The 13899-nt window shown below is 31.2% G+C and overlaps 1 protein-coding gene across 1 annotated transcript in view; it reads left to right on the plus strand.

Annotated features, from left to right (window-relative positions):
- EcR (Ecdysone receptor) overlaps positions 1–13899 on the plus strand; it is a 171069-nt gene that overhangs the window by 72374 nt on the left and 84796 nt on the right. The window lies entirely within an intron of this gene.

Here is a 13899-nt window from a genome sequence, read left to right on the forward strand (position 1 = left end):
TAACATTTTGAGAACATTTTCTATAGAAATAAATTTTTGAGCAATTTTTCTACAGAAATAAAATTTTGAGAAATTTTTTATAGAAATAAAATTTTGAGAAAATTTTACCAAATTTTACTATAAAAATAAAATTTCAACCAATTTCCTGTAGAAATACAATTTTGACAAAATTTTCTATAAATATACAATTTTTACAAAATTTTATTTTCTATTTTGACAAAAAAATTGATTAAAAAAAACTTCAACTAAGATTTTTTAAATTTGGTAGATTTTTGTAAAATTTTCTCCAAATCTTGGATGAGTTCTTTTTGGCACGAGTGGCAACTGCGATTTGGATCTGTTAGTTTGACGTATTTACAATTAGCTTCTTGTAATTTATAAATAATTAATTTAAAAATTTGTTTTTGATCCAGTGAAACATATCATTGTTTGTATAGTGAAACATATCATTGCAAAATGTCATATGCTCTCGGTTTGATTTGTTTTTTGTAACCATAGTATGCAATTCAATTACATTTATTACCAGGAAGCTTTTATGGTCAATTACCTTGGCTATAGACAACAATTAAATTAATTTATGCTACGATTTCTAATATCTACGGTTTCTTTGTCTCTCAACCAAGCAACAATGTTGTAATGCATTTAATATTTTAAAATAAATTAATTACATTTGATTAGCGAGAATGAACATTTTTACACAAATTTGTCTGGTTGTTGACGACAACACTCTAGGAGCGAGCTATTTGCCTAGCTGATGTTTAACTCGTGTCTGCTAATGTCTGTAAATTTAATTGAATTCTGATTTCGTTCACTCATACATGCATATTTACGCTGGTTCGTTTGTTCGTTCATTGGTTTGTTCCTTTTCACATTCATTCAAAAAAATTGCAATCGTTTACAGCCAGTTCATTGTACTTAGCCTCCTCTTGAGAGATGATGTATAGTTGTAGAGAGTGAGACATATTGGGTTAGGTGGTGGTTGGTGGGTCTCTCAGTGATAACACATATGCACCGTACATTACCCGAGGGGTTATGAATTGAAATTTGTCTCCTAAACTCTCCATACCACCTCTCAGCTCAGCACAGATCAGCTCACTATACAAGTTTGTTTTATTAGTATAATTTGATTCAATAAAATATTAAAAGGCACCATTAAAAGCAACAAGCAAATGAAAAGAACAACTAGTCAACAACACTACAACAACAAAAACAACAACTATACAAGTGGACAACAATGTAATAATTTCAAAATTGCAAAATAAAAAAAAAATAGCATTTACGTTGGCATACACCACTGAGCAATGTGTGTAGGTAACACACTCAATTACGTATGTAGACAATACGCCCCTGTCTATGTCGTATCATACGTCAGACTAACGGACCCACTATCACATTCAAACGACAGACTAACCATTGACTAACTGACCAATACACGGTGCGCCTGTACTCATTTGGCTCAGCGTAAAGGCGTAAGCGTGAAAATGCTTCTAAAACGCATTTAGTTGCATGCCAACCCTCCTATCTCTCTCTCTCTCTCTCTCTCTCTCTGCAGGGAATAAAAGATAAAATGAAACAAAGTATCACACACAATGTAATTGTAAATAAAGCTACTTAATTGTTATTGTAACCAGGCTACAATGTCTTTGGAGAATAATTTGATGAACGAGTACACTTATTTAATTTCAATAAAAAATAGGTGAAGAGTATAAACATGGATGTGTAGAGGGAATTTACAGGTGTTATATACGGAATCTAAATAAGAATGCATAGATGATGGGGGAAATTAAAAAAAAAGTGAGAAAAATAATTAAAATCAGCGATGCTAAAATAAATTAACTTTCGAACGAAATTAAATATGGACTTTAAATTCCTCTTAGCCTGTTGATTGTAGAGAAAAGCCATCGAGTTCAAAGTGTTTATATAACCCAATATCCAAATTTCATTTCTTGAAAGTCTAGATGGGGTTATTTTCATAATTTTGTAGCATTTAAACTATGTCGCTTTTACTCTCGACAAAATTATAGATCGACATAAAATATTGCTAAAATGCCTCTTAGCTTTGTAGACCGTAAAGGTAGGTCAAGAAGCCAGTCTGGACGGAAAATTAAATTAAAAAAAAAATTAAATCAAGTTGAATTAAATTAGTGCAAACTAATTCTATCAAAGTAATCTGAATTTAATTAAACTATAGAATACTCAACTAAAATTGTTAATTTATTTTTTTTTTTCAATTGTTTGCTTCATAAGATAACATTTTTTTTATTTACTTTTATTTATGTTAAACAAATAAATAAATGAAATAAACATAGATTTTTAGAATAGTTTTTATTAGAATAGTTTTTTTGTATAAGATATAGATAAAAAAATTTTGACAAAATTTTCTATTGAAATAAAATTTTGACAATTTTTTTTTTTATTTATTTATTTATTTATTTCATAAATAAATATTTCATAAATATTTCAATAGAAATATGAAACAAAAAATTTTATTTCATATTTCTATTGAAATACAATTTTAAAAACATTTTCTATTAAAATAAAATTTTGATCAAATTTAAATATCGAAAGATTTTGTATCGAGATCGATATCAAGCTTCACAAATTCCTCTCTACACCCAGAGAAGGAATATGATCACCTTAAACATGTTTTAAGAGCAAAATGTTATTTTTGGGTGGTGACCATGTAATATGGTTTTCGCAACCATGTTATTTTCTCGGAAATCAGGTATCTGATTTCGGCAAGCAAGTTATATTTGACGAGAAAATAACATTTTAGTGACAAACATGTTGCATGGTCACCATACAAAAATAACATTTTGCTCTTGAAACATGTTTGAGGTGATCATATTCCTTCTCTGCGTGTATTTGATAAAATAAATTACAGTGATTTGAGTTGAAAATAGGGTCATAAACACCAGCGTTTTAAATTCTCAAAAAACCACAAAAAATTGTAAACATTTTAATTTCTCAAAAAATAAAATTATACCAGTTTTATTGTTTTTTATATTCAATTTGTAGAACTTGCGATCTCTAATGTAAGATGATGCATGGATGATCATGTGATTTTTGTAGCTGCTCAAAAAAAAAGAATAAAGAAAAAAGATCATTGAATCAAAAATAAAACAATGATTTACGAAGTAAATCGACAAAAAAAGGTTTGAATTTATTTATTTATTTTTTTTTTTTTTTTGGAATTTTAAACCTGTTCCTAAAAATGTTTATTTTGCCAAGCACAAATCCATATACATTGTGTTGTAAGTAACCGAAAATCGAGACAAGTTTTGAGTTTCTGACTGAGTTAGAAAACAAAAGAATTTCAATACCAATGACATGTTCTCGAATGTAATTTAACTATGGTAATAACTTAGGAGATATTTTTTTTTTTTAGTTTTCTAGTAAAAAATATTTTAGAATTTATGTACACTCGAAAGAAGTGAACTCTTTATGGCACTAAAGCCAATTTAATTCTTTTTTTGTTAATTGAATTTTTAAAAATTTTTTGACTTAAAAATTTTAGTTAAATGAACTAACATAAGGGGGAAAATTATACACAAATGAAGCATAAAGATTTATTAAATTCGTGTCTTCCACCAAATAGTTCGGAAATTTGTTAATTTCACCAATAATTCACCCATTATGAACTTCCCATGATACTAAAAACATTTTTGCAATTTTGAACTCCAATGTTTTCCTTCAATCTTGGAAAATTTCTTTAACAAGTTAAAAAATTAATGATGTCCAATGAACTTTCTTGATTTTGTCGAAAAATGTTTACTTATTTTTGTGAACTCCGCGTTACATCTGCATTTTTAATACAGCTTCGTTAACATTTTCTAAAATTAGCACAAATTTTCTAAAATTAACCAACATTTTCTTTGCTGGTGGGTTCACTGCTATTTGTGTGTACTCTCAATACTTCTTTGACGATGTGATAGATATGAGAGATATTTTACTGTTACTGTGATTAGTGATTATCTGTTAACAGCAGTGCCTGGTGAGTAGCTATTAAGAGCAGTGACGACAGTTACCTTTTAGATTGCTCCTCTTCTAAACACTGTATAATAGCATGTAATGTAAGAATTTTCGCTCTGTTAACATCACAGTTTTCTCTTTATTTTCAAAACAAAAGCTGGTCAAACCAACTTTAAAATGTTATTAGGAGTATGAATAAAATAAAAAAATATATTTTAAATTTACTAAGGGCGTTTTCGATACGCAAAAAATATGTTGCCTTGGTGTTACACTACTTTTTCCCTCATTGTATTTTCGCCCAAATGATAGTGTCATTCCAAAGTTATTGTTAGTTCGTAATATTATGAGGGATACAGTATCCAAAATCTAAGACAGGTTTTTTGAAATTTTGCAATAATTTTCGAGAATGTTGCTCAATCGAAATCGCCATAAGACTTTAAAATCAAACATTCTTAATTTGTATATTGCCAAGAGAGCTGTAGAAAGAGATCCCCTTAAGCTATATTTGTGAGTGTAATAACACAGATAATTACGTTAGTCTCGTTATAAACTCCAACCATCATAAGATTGGTCCTAAATTTTTTTCCATGCGAATTTGTACTCTTCTTTTCTTTCAAAAAAAAAATTACCATTTTAGTATTTCTCCGATTCATTATTTTTTCTATCAAACATGTCAACCATAAATCCTTCAATTTTTGTGTTACTGGCATCCTTTATTGTTTTTTTCTTTTTAACATCCAGAGAAAAAAGAAAACTCCTCCATCTAAACAATATGTTTATTTTTAGTGGTTAAACGACTTTGTATGACCGACCGGCAGGTTTTGTTTTTTCAAATCTACAAAATTCACCTGAAAAGCTTTTGATTTTACTGGCCCCTATAAAATCCCATCAAATTCCTAAGGTATATCTAAGGGATTGTTCATACAGCCATTATGATTGTGTTTGTGTGTGTATGGGTGAGTCTATTATTCCTCTGTTTGTCAACATTAAAAACAGGAGAATAGAAACAAGTTTTTTGCCTCTTTCATCCAAGCTCTTTTTTTCGTATTTTTTTCAAATACTCGCCTCTTTTTTATGCCCATAAACCTACATGCATGGGATGTAGATACACTTGGCTGCAATAACAAGCATAGTTGGATAGCCAGCAGGCTGGGGAGAGAGAGAGAGTAGCATGGAGTGATATTTTACTGATACCAACCAGTACTACTAGTACACTACTCCATACTATTCCAGACTCGTTCAGTGGATTTGTGTGCCTTCGCATAAATTGTCTGAATGCATGTCCCTCCTCAATGGTTGGTCGGTCAGTCAGTCAGTCAGTCAGTCAGTCATTCAGTTAGTCATCGTCTAACCAGTGTGGATAACAATAACCAGTTGGGGCTCAAACAATGGACGACGAAACGAAAGGCATTGGTGGGCCGGCCACAGGCTGAGGCATTAATGATGACGAGGACGAAGTCTTCTTGACTGACAAAGATGGCAGTGGCAGTGGCAATGGTTTTATGCCGACAATGATAGCGTTTTTTTTTTTTTGCTCATATAGCTGGTGTTGATGTTGTTTTTGTGGGGATACATTTTTGTTGTTGTATTGGACACATGTTGTTGTTGTATCTTTCATATGTTCGTTTTTGTGTTTAGCTTTTGTTCAACTCACAGGCCTGATTGGGCAAAATGGTGTTGTGTTGGCGACTGGGGTATCTGGTATCTGGGTATCTAATGTGTTGGATCTAAGGGATCTTATCCATGGCCATGCTATTGCTATTGCATGTGTGCAAAAACAACATACATACACACACGTACATATATATGTACACATAACCACTATAGCGAACGACTCCTTGTCGTTATTTCTCAACATGGTGGATGCAGATAGACAGACAACAACGACATTCGCTAATAATAATAACAACATGTTGTACATATGTTTTTTCTGTTTCTCTTTTTTTGTTTTTGCTTCATTCCTTTATATCCATCGTGCATGACATTCATTGTCCGACATGACACAGTGCCTACTTATTATGAAGTTCAAATAGTCTTTATTACTAAAAATGAAAAAAAGTTTTGGAGACATGTATTTTGGAAATTGTTGCATATTTTAGGGGGGGGGGGGGGGGGGCTTGTAAGAAACAACAACAAATATTAACTTTTGTTATCAAATATTTATTAAAATTTCTAACTCTGATAATTGTATTTTTTTTAATCTTTGCAGGTAAGAACCTATAATATGAAGAAATGTGTAAGTATGAAAAAATATATAGCATATTTTTGGGCATTTTTATTTTTTTTATAAAAACTGTTGCCTATTTTAAGGATTCTTGATTTCTAGCACAGTAAGGATATAAAGTATATTTTTTGAAACCTCTCAGAAGTGTACATTCAGGGTCGCCTAGATGTTGCCCATTTGAGAGGTGTCCCTTTATGAGAGGTTAATTTTAATGACATATTATAGCATTATAATCTCAAGAAAATTATAGACTTTTGAAATGTATTCAGATTTTCAGAGTGAAACAATAGTCGATAGCAAAGGCCATAGAAATAAAAATCCTGGGGGAAATTATTTGTGACAGCTATATGTAAATCAACCAAATTTGACACATTTAGGGAGAACACAAATTCTATTCGCTGTGTACAATACCGAAGCGTATTAAAGCGCATATCCGGCGATTAATATATTTTAGAAAATTACTGTCCATGTGACGAATAATTATTATCAGAGCTAGATCAGCGTATACGTTGACAAGTTTTAATGAGTGGTACTCGTAATAAAATGTGGAAAAATCATTAAAAAAAAAAGTAATAAAAAAGTGGCACACTTTTACATAACGAAAAAGTAACAATTAAATGCATTTATAGCTGTGTTTTGTATAGAAACTCTATGATTTTTTAAGACACCTATCATATCTGTACTTTTAACGGTATCAAAATTAATAAAACAATTTTACAGTATAAATTAATGTAATTAAAAACTGACACAATATCATGAAAAGGTGGCACAAAAATGTAAAAATTATGACATTTAGTATCACAAAAATATCACCGCTTGCAAATAGCGGCAAAACGGCAACACTACACGAGAAAGGCGGACAGTGTAATCGTTGTAAGACTTTTCTAGTGGAGATACTTTGGTGCGACTTTCTTATTGTGCAACCAAATGTCATGTAAGGTAAGTTAAAGAGGATGGCACCAATCCATAGAAAAAAAGTTGTTTCGAGTTCATATTTATAATACGAGCTGTTTGATTCATACACACAAAATTGATCTATTTTATTCTATAGAAATAAAATTTGGGCAAAATTTTCCATGGAAATACATTATGACAAATTTTTCTAACGAAATAAAATTTTGACAAAATTTTCCATTAAAATACAATTTTTACAAAATTTTCCATGGAAATACAATGTTGACAAAATTTTCTATAGAAATAAAATTTTGACAAAATTTTCTATAGAAATAAAATCTTGACAAAATTTTCTATAAAAATAAAATTTTGTTAAAAATTTTCGATAGAAATGTATTCTTGACAAAATTTTCTATAGAAATAAAATGTTGACAAAATTTTCTATAGAAATAAAATTTTGATAAAATTTTCTATAGAAATAAAATTTTGATAAAATTTTCTATAGAAATGAAAATTTTGACATTTTCTAAACAATGAAATTTTGACAAAATTTTCTATAGAAATAAAATTTTGTTAAACATTTTCTATATAAATAAAATTTTGACTAAATTTTCTATAGGAATAAAATTTTCTATAGAAATAAAATTTTGTTAAACATTTTCTATAGAAATAAAATTTTGTTAAACATTTTCTATATAAATAAAATTTTGACTAAATTTTCTATAGAAATAAAATTTTGTTAAACATTTTCTATATAAATTAAATTTGGCCAAATTTTCTATAGAAATAAAATTTTGACAAAATTTTCCATGGAAATAAAATTGTAACAAATTTTCCATGGACATAAAATTTTTAGAAAATTTTCTATAGAAATAAAATTTTGACAAAAATTTCTATAGATTTTTTTGGAAAATTTTATTATAACTTGGTGGGGAACATAATGCACTACGCCTAAATTAGGATATGTGTTTATTATAGGGTATCTCAAATAACAAATAGCGATCCCTGAAAAAAAAAACAAAAACAACGATACAATCTATTTATATCACCCAACTTCCTATAGACCATGAAAAATCCTACTTATAGATTCTTCCTATGAATTTCTATATGAGGCTATATGAGGTTTCTTTCACTTATCAAATATAGGGAGCAAAATACTGTGTTTTTTCTTTGTTTGATTGCATTAATACACACATATGTGTGTGTGCGTGCAAATGGGTCTTCGATCGTTAGTATGAGAATGGGTGTTAGTAAGACTCTTCACGTATAGTATATGCCTCCTATCGAAGAGTGTATTTTATGCGCATTTTTTTTTTCTTTCATTTGGGCTTTTGTCATCGTTGGTGCTTTCTGCTGCTGCGGTTTTTTATTAATAGCCCAGAGAAGTCTATTTTGTTTTTATTTGTTGCCATTGCTCTGAGACATATTACACATGCCCACACAGCCGTACACACTAAAGTCCATTTATTTTAGAAACAAAACATAGAGATGATACTAAAAATTCACACGCACACACACACACACCGACCGAGAGTGTTAGGCTTTTATATCCATGTGGTATTGATGCTCTCAAGTTGTCGTATTCCTTTTTTAGGATTTTTTTTTTCTCAATTTCAATGCTTTTTTATTTCCCCACATATTTAGCCGGTCAGTAATTCTTCTATAGATATCTCTTCTTTCTAGTTTCTCTACTACTTGGCTATATTTGCCATAGTTGCCTGTCTTGGCATGTCATCCCATCTATCATCGTCCATGTGGGGTGATGAGCGTTGATACTACATACATTCAAAAGTTGTGGTTTTTTTCGCTTTTATGAAATGCACAAAAGTGGGCTATGGAACTATGGATTGTGTTGTTGGTTTTTTTTTCTTCCTAAAAGCAAATGTTCTTCCACAATGTGGCCCATTTATAAATGCCAGTATTTGTTTGGCAAGCCATTATCTCTAAAGCTAGCATAGTAGAATCGGGTACCACCATATGTGTATACGCACAGTGGGGAAAGAAAATAAATTGAACCTATTTTTCATTACACGAATATAAAATTTATATAATTTGGCACTTATCGAAATGATGGTCAGTAATGATCCCCATCGGTCCATTGTTTTGATAAATTTCCCAAATTTTATTTATAGAACTTCTACAACTCGTCATTTTAAATTTGGAATTTACCGAGGAATATCTTAGAGGCTAACTCATTGCTGATCTCTATAAGTTTTGGTCCTTCCGAATTTATCTCTCCTCTTACTTGCATCATTGGCACTCACAAAAAATTGTCTCCGTATACCACATAGCGACAATTGAGTCTATTTAGGTTAATTATTTTGGGTGCTGGGTCAAGTTGGCACCACCAAAAACCATGCAGCAATTCATTGATTGTCATTGCCCACCAAGTAAACTCCTCACTACCTAAAAGCTCGTATTATTTCACCTATTACCATCCCAAGTTACAGGGGGAAAAATAATCGGTCATTGTAGTTCGAACAAAAAGAGACAAACAACAACTAAACCATTATACAAATCCCCCAAAGTTCTTAAATCCATCGTTTGTTGTAATGTTTACATGTTACACTCGTGTAAATGGATGCGTGTGTGTGTATGTTCGCATGTGTGATTAATAAAACTTGTCTGTCGTTTTGTCCCACTGACTAAACTGGCAATCGATTCTTATGGATGCATCACTCTCCATTCACTTGAATATTCATACAAATTACTGTTTTTTCTCTCTATTCTGAGTGTACATGTGAGTGTGCGTGTGTTTTCAAAACAACAATTTTAATACTTTGTATTTATTTATACAGAGACATGCAGCCGACTAGCCTGACCGATTGCTTTCTTATATGGCTGGCTCACTCTCATTCAGTCAGTCAGTCACTCAGTCAGTTAGTCATTCAAATACACAGTTAGTCAGCCAGCCGTCAAGTCTCTGAGATATATATCAACTAACCTACACAATGATACATAGACCACTCACCGACACTGTTAATGACGGCAGCGACCGACTTCTCAGTTTATATGAGGGGTTTGTTAGTGTGATATCACACATCCCCACCATAAGGCAGTAGAGTAAAACACATGGTGGTGAAGTGGTAGCGTATGTGTACACATTTTTCTCTTGACTTTGACTCATCTGGTGGGGTTCTTGTAAATGGCGATGCATTTGCTCTCTTTATATCTTGGTAGGTTCTTCTCCATAGACCCTACTAGAATATATGAATTTATTTTGTTGCGTTTAGTGTTTACAAAAAAGATTTGTTTATTTTTTCTCATTTTCACACATACACATATAATAAAAATTCTACTCCTCTAAATCCTTTACGTATTTTCATCACCAATCTCTCTCTGACTCTCTATGTGCTGCACTGACATAAATTCTACTCTCTTTATCTTTTGCTCTCCGGTAAAGAAAAGCCGGTTGATTATCTATGTGTGCACATTTTTGCCTTGAAGCTTTCATTATGCTGCTGCGCTCACTCTACACAACCAGTGTATGAGTGCAAGGGCGTGTATGTGTATGCGTGTGTTTGTATGGCGAAGAGCAAGGCCTGTTCTTTTTGTTTTTTCATTGCATTCGTTCGTATATTTTTCGTTCATACACTTGAACTTGTTCATCTAAGCGCACTTTGAATGACAATGAAGTTTATCTTACGGCTGTCGTCGTCTTGTTCTTGTTCTCATATAAAGCTTCTCTCATCTTTGCGCTTCTCCCCATTAACATGCATCCATCCATCCATCTTATTGGAAAAGTGTCGTAGTCGTCGCCAGTATTGTTGATGTGCCACCATTAATTTTATGATAAATTCTTTTCACTCAAGCATTTTGAGCTTTGGTCGATTTTTCACTTAAGCTTTATATATTTTTTTTATTTGATTAATAAACAATATATCTTGTCTGCTTTTTGTCTGTCTCATTGTTAATAAATTGTTAAGCAAATTTATTGGTACTGTCGGCAGACAAGTAAGGATACCAGAGATAAAGAATATTTTCATATCTTAAATGAGGTTAAAAGCAAAAGATATAAAGCGAATCTTTGATGGGTCAGCATAGCTAAGAAGGCAAATTTAAATTAAGATCTATTTTCTGAATTGAAAAGTGCATTCTAAATGGATTTTTTAATCGTCCAATAATACGAATTGAATAATTTGAGAACTATTCGTAATTTTGGAAAATTCGTATATTTGGAGTGCATTTTTCAATACAAAATAAAACACAGGATAAGTTTATTGAGATAAAATATATATTGAACCCCCCATTTTCATGAAGCTCCGTTAGTTTTGCGTTAACTAACGAACTTTTAAATCGTATTATGGACATAGCTGTCATCTTGTCTATATATTCCATATGCCAATTAGGAACTTAATTGCCAAAAATTTTTAAAGTTAACCGGAGAGAAGATATTTGCAATTTATTTTCCGTTAAATGGAAGTTAAAGCCAAACGGAGCTACATGAAAATGGCCATAAAACAAACAAAATATAAGAAAACTTGAAAATATTCAAATTCAATTCAAAATGAAAAAAAAACAATCTTTTGGACATTCATAAAAACGAAAATGCCTAATATTGGAAGTCTGTTTATCAAACCTAACCTAACAAAAATCTGTGGTACGTTTTAAAAAATCGTTTCTTAACGTTACTCTAACGCAGAAAAACATTTGAATTTTAGACATTTTAACTACCTCTGAGTAGATTTTTGAAATCAGTTAAAAATCTGGAATTACCTAAAAATAATTCAATATAAGAAGTTAAATTTTGAATTTCAAGCTGTAGATTTTTTGCTTAATCTTATTTTTATTGCTTAGAAGACAATCAAACATCTTCTTTGATCTAAAATTTAAATTTCGATAATAAAAACCTTGTTGTAAAATTATCCTTTTCATTAAAAAAGCCAGATCGCATTATGTTCTCCTGTGGGTCATTTTGACTCATTCTCAATGCGTTATTTTCAATTAATATTTTTTTTCTAATTTAAGTTTATTATTTTCAATTAATATTTTTTTTCTAATTTAAGTTTATGTGAAAACTCTTCCCTTGACACAATCATATCAATTTTCATTTGCTAAGGCCAACATTCATACGTAAATATTTGTAGATGGCTACACATGTACATACATACCAAGCCATACAGCTGTATGCACATTCATATCAATGATTATATCTTTTTTATTTGCACTTGCATTCTCTGAATACCTATTTTGTTGTGGGACATTAAACATGGGCGGCCATCAACTATGGTCGTGATAAACTGAGAGGGAGAGTGGTAATACTGCTTACTCCTCACAGACCTTGTACTCTTTTTCATAAAGTGAACAAATAAACTCAGGCCATACATTCACAAAGCACACACACTCACTGGTTGGTGTGTCATTCGTTAGAAAACTCCTCTCTGGCCGTAACCGCACGAATAACAACGACGACACCATAGAAAAATGTGAAAAATGCATCGGCATTTTCATTCATCGGCATAAGGCAACAACTTACATATCTACTAAACATTCACCCATGTTCACATACACATCTAAACATTAGATAATTCATGTGTATGTGTGTAATCATACTGAGAGAGTGAGGGAATTATAAACGGATATTTGAAAAATTCTGTATCTGTTAGATAAAAAAACGCACACTGTGTGCATGGACAATGTCACGACTCTCGCACCGGCAAAATAATGGGTCTCTTTTATATTGATTCACTCTCCCATTAGCTAAATGTGTTTTTCTCTCACAAATACTAAATCTTAGTGAGAATTGAAGAAGGTAAACATGTTTTTTTTTCTAATTCGGCACCGTCGTCATCGTTTTTCTGTTTTGTTTTGCTTTTTGACCGTGTGTTTGTATGTATGTGGGTTAGTCATGCTAAAAATCAGCAGCAGCGGCGCTTAATGAAACACGAAATTGTGTTTTCTGAGATACATGGACGGATGGACAGACTGTGGACTTTTTTCTCGTGGTGTCAGTCATTCCCTACGTACTTTATGTGCATACCAGTGCTGCCGTTTTTCTCATCCTCTCAAAAATCAACCCCCCCCTTTGTTTTACCACCCATTAACAAGAAAAACAAAAATCTGCCATAGAAAGATCGTGGGACTCTTTTGTATTTTTTTAACATAAAGAGCGTTTTTTATATCTCTGTTTTACTTTTGTTTTTCTAATTGTTTTTTTTTTTTACTGGATTTAAATAATTTTGGTTGGAGAATGTAAGCACATGCATGGCGTTGGAAGAGACGGCATATTTAGAATACATTAAATTGAAGTTTAACAGAATATCTACATTATGAATATAACTCTTTTTAGTTAGATGCTAACAATGATGTCAACTTTCAGTATTTGAGAAAAAAAAAACGCCGTTAAAAATATATATTTGTGTAGATTCAAAATCGAATATCTAAACTAAAGTTACAGTAGCGAAGCCATTTGATTTCATGGAGAATAATTTGCAGAATTACCAATCCTTTCATAGAATTGTTTAAAACAAAAGATTGTGCTTGAGAATATTGTACACGCTGATGATAAATTTTTGAATCCCCACCTCTCTCCCGAGAATCTCTTAAAATCTTGCCTATGCTCAATTAAAACAACTTCAAAATATTTCCACTTCATTCATTTGAATAAATATTTTCCATAAAATATAAAACTTGGAATTAGCAAAAAATATTCTTACCATTCACATTACACTTCCAAAAAAAGTAGATTTCAACTATCATTTGTCTTTTTAAAAAAGGACGTCTAATCCACTTTTAGCAGATTTCGAGTCGAATGAGGAATTACTATAAATTAGTTTTTTAAATAAGGTGACTAAGAAGTCCAATTTGAA

The sequence above is a fragment of the Haematobia irritans genome, chromosome 5, assembly GCF_050003625.1.
Source record: "Haematobia irritans isolate KBUSLIRL chromosome 5, ASM5000362v1, whole genome shotgun sequence".
Lineage (NCBI taxonomy): Eukaryota > Metazoa > Arthropoda > Insecta > Diptera > Muscidae > Haematobia > Haematobia irritans.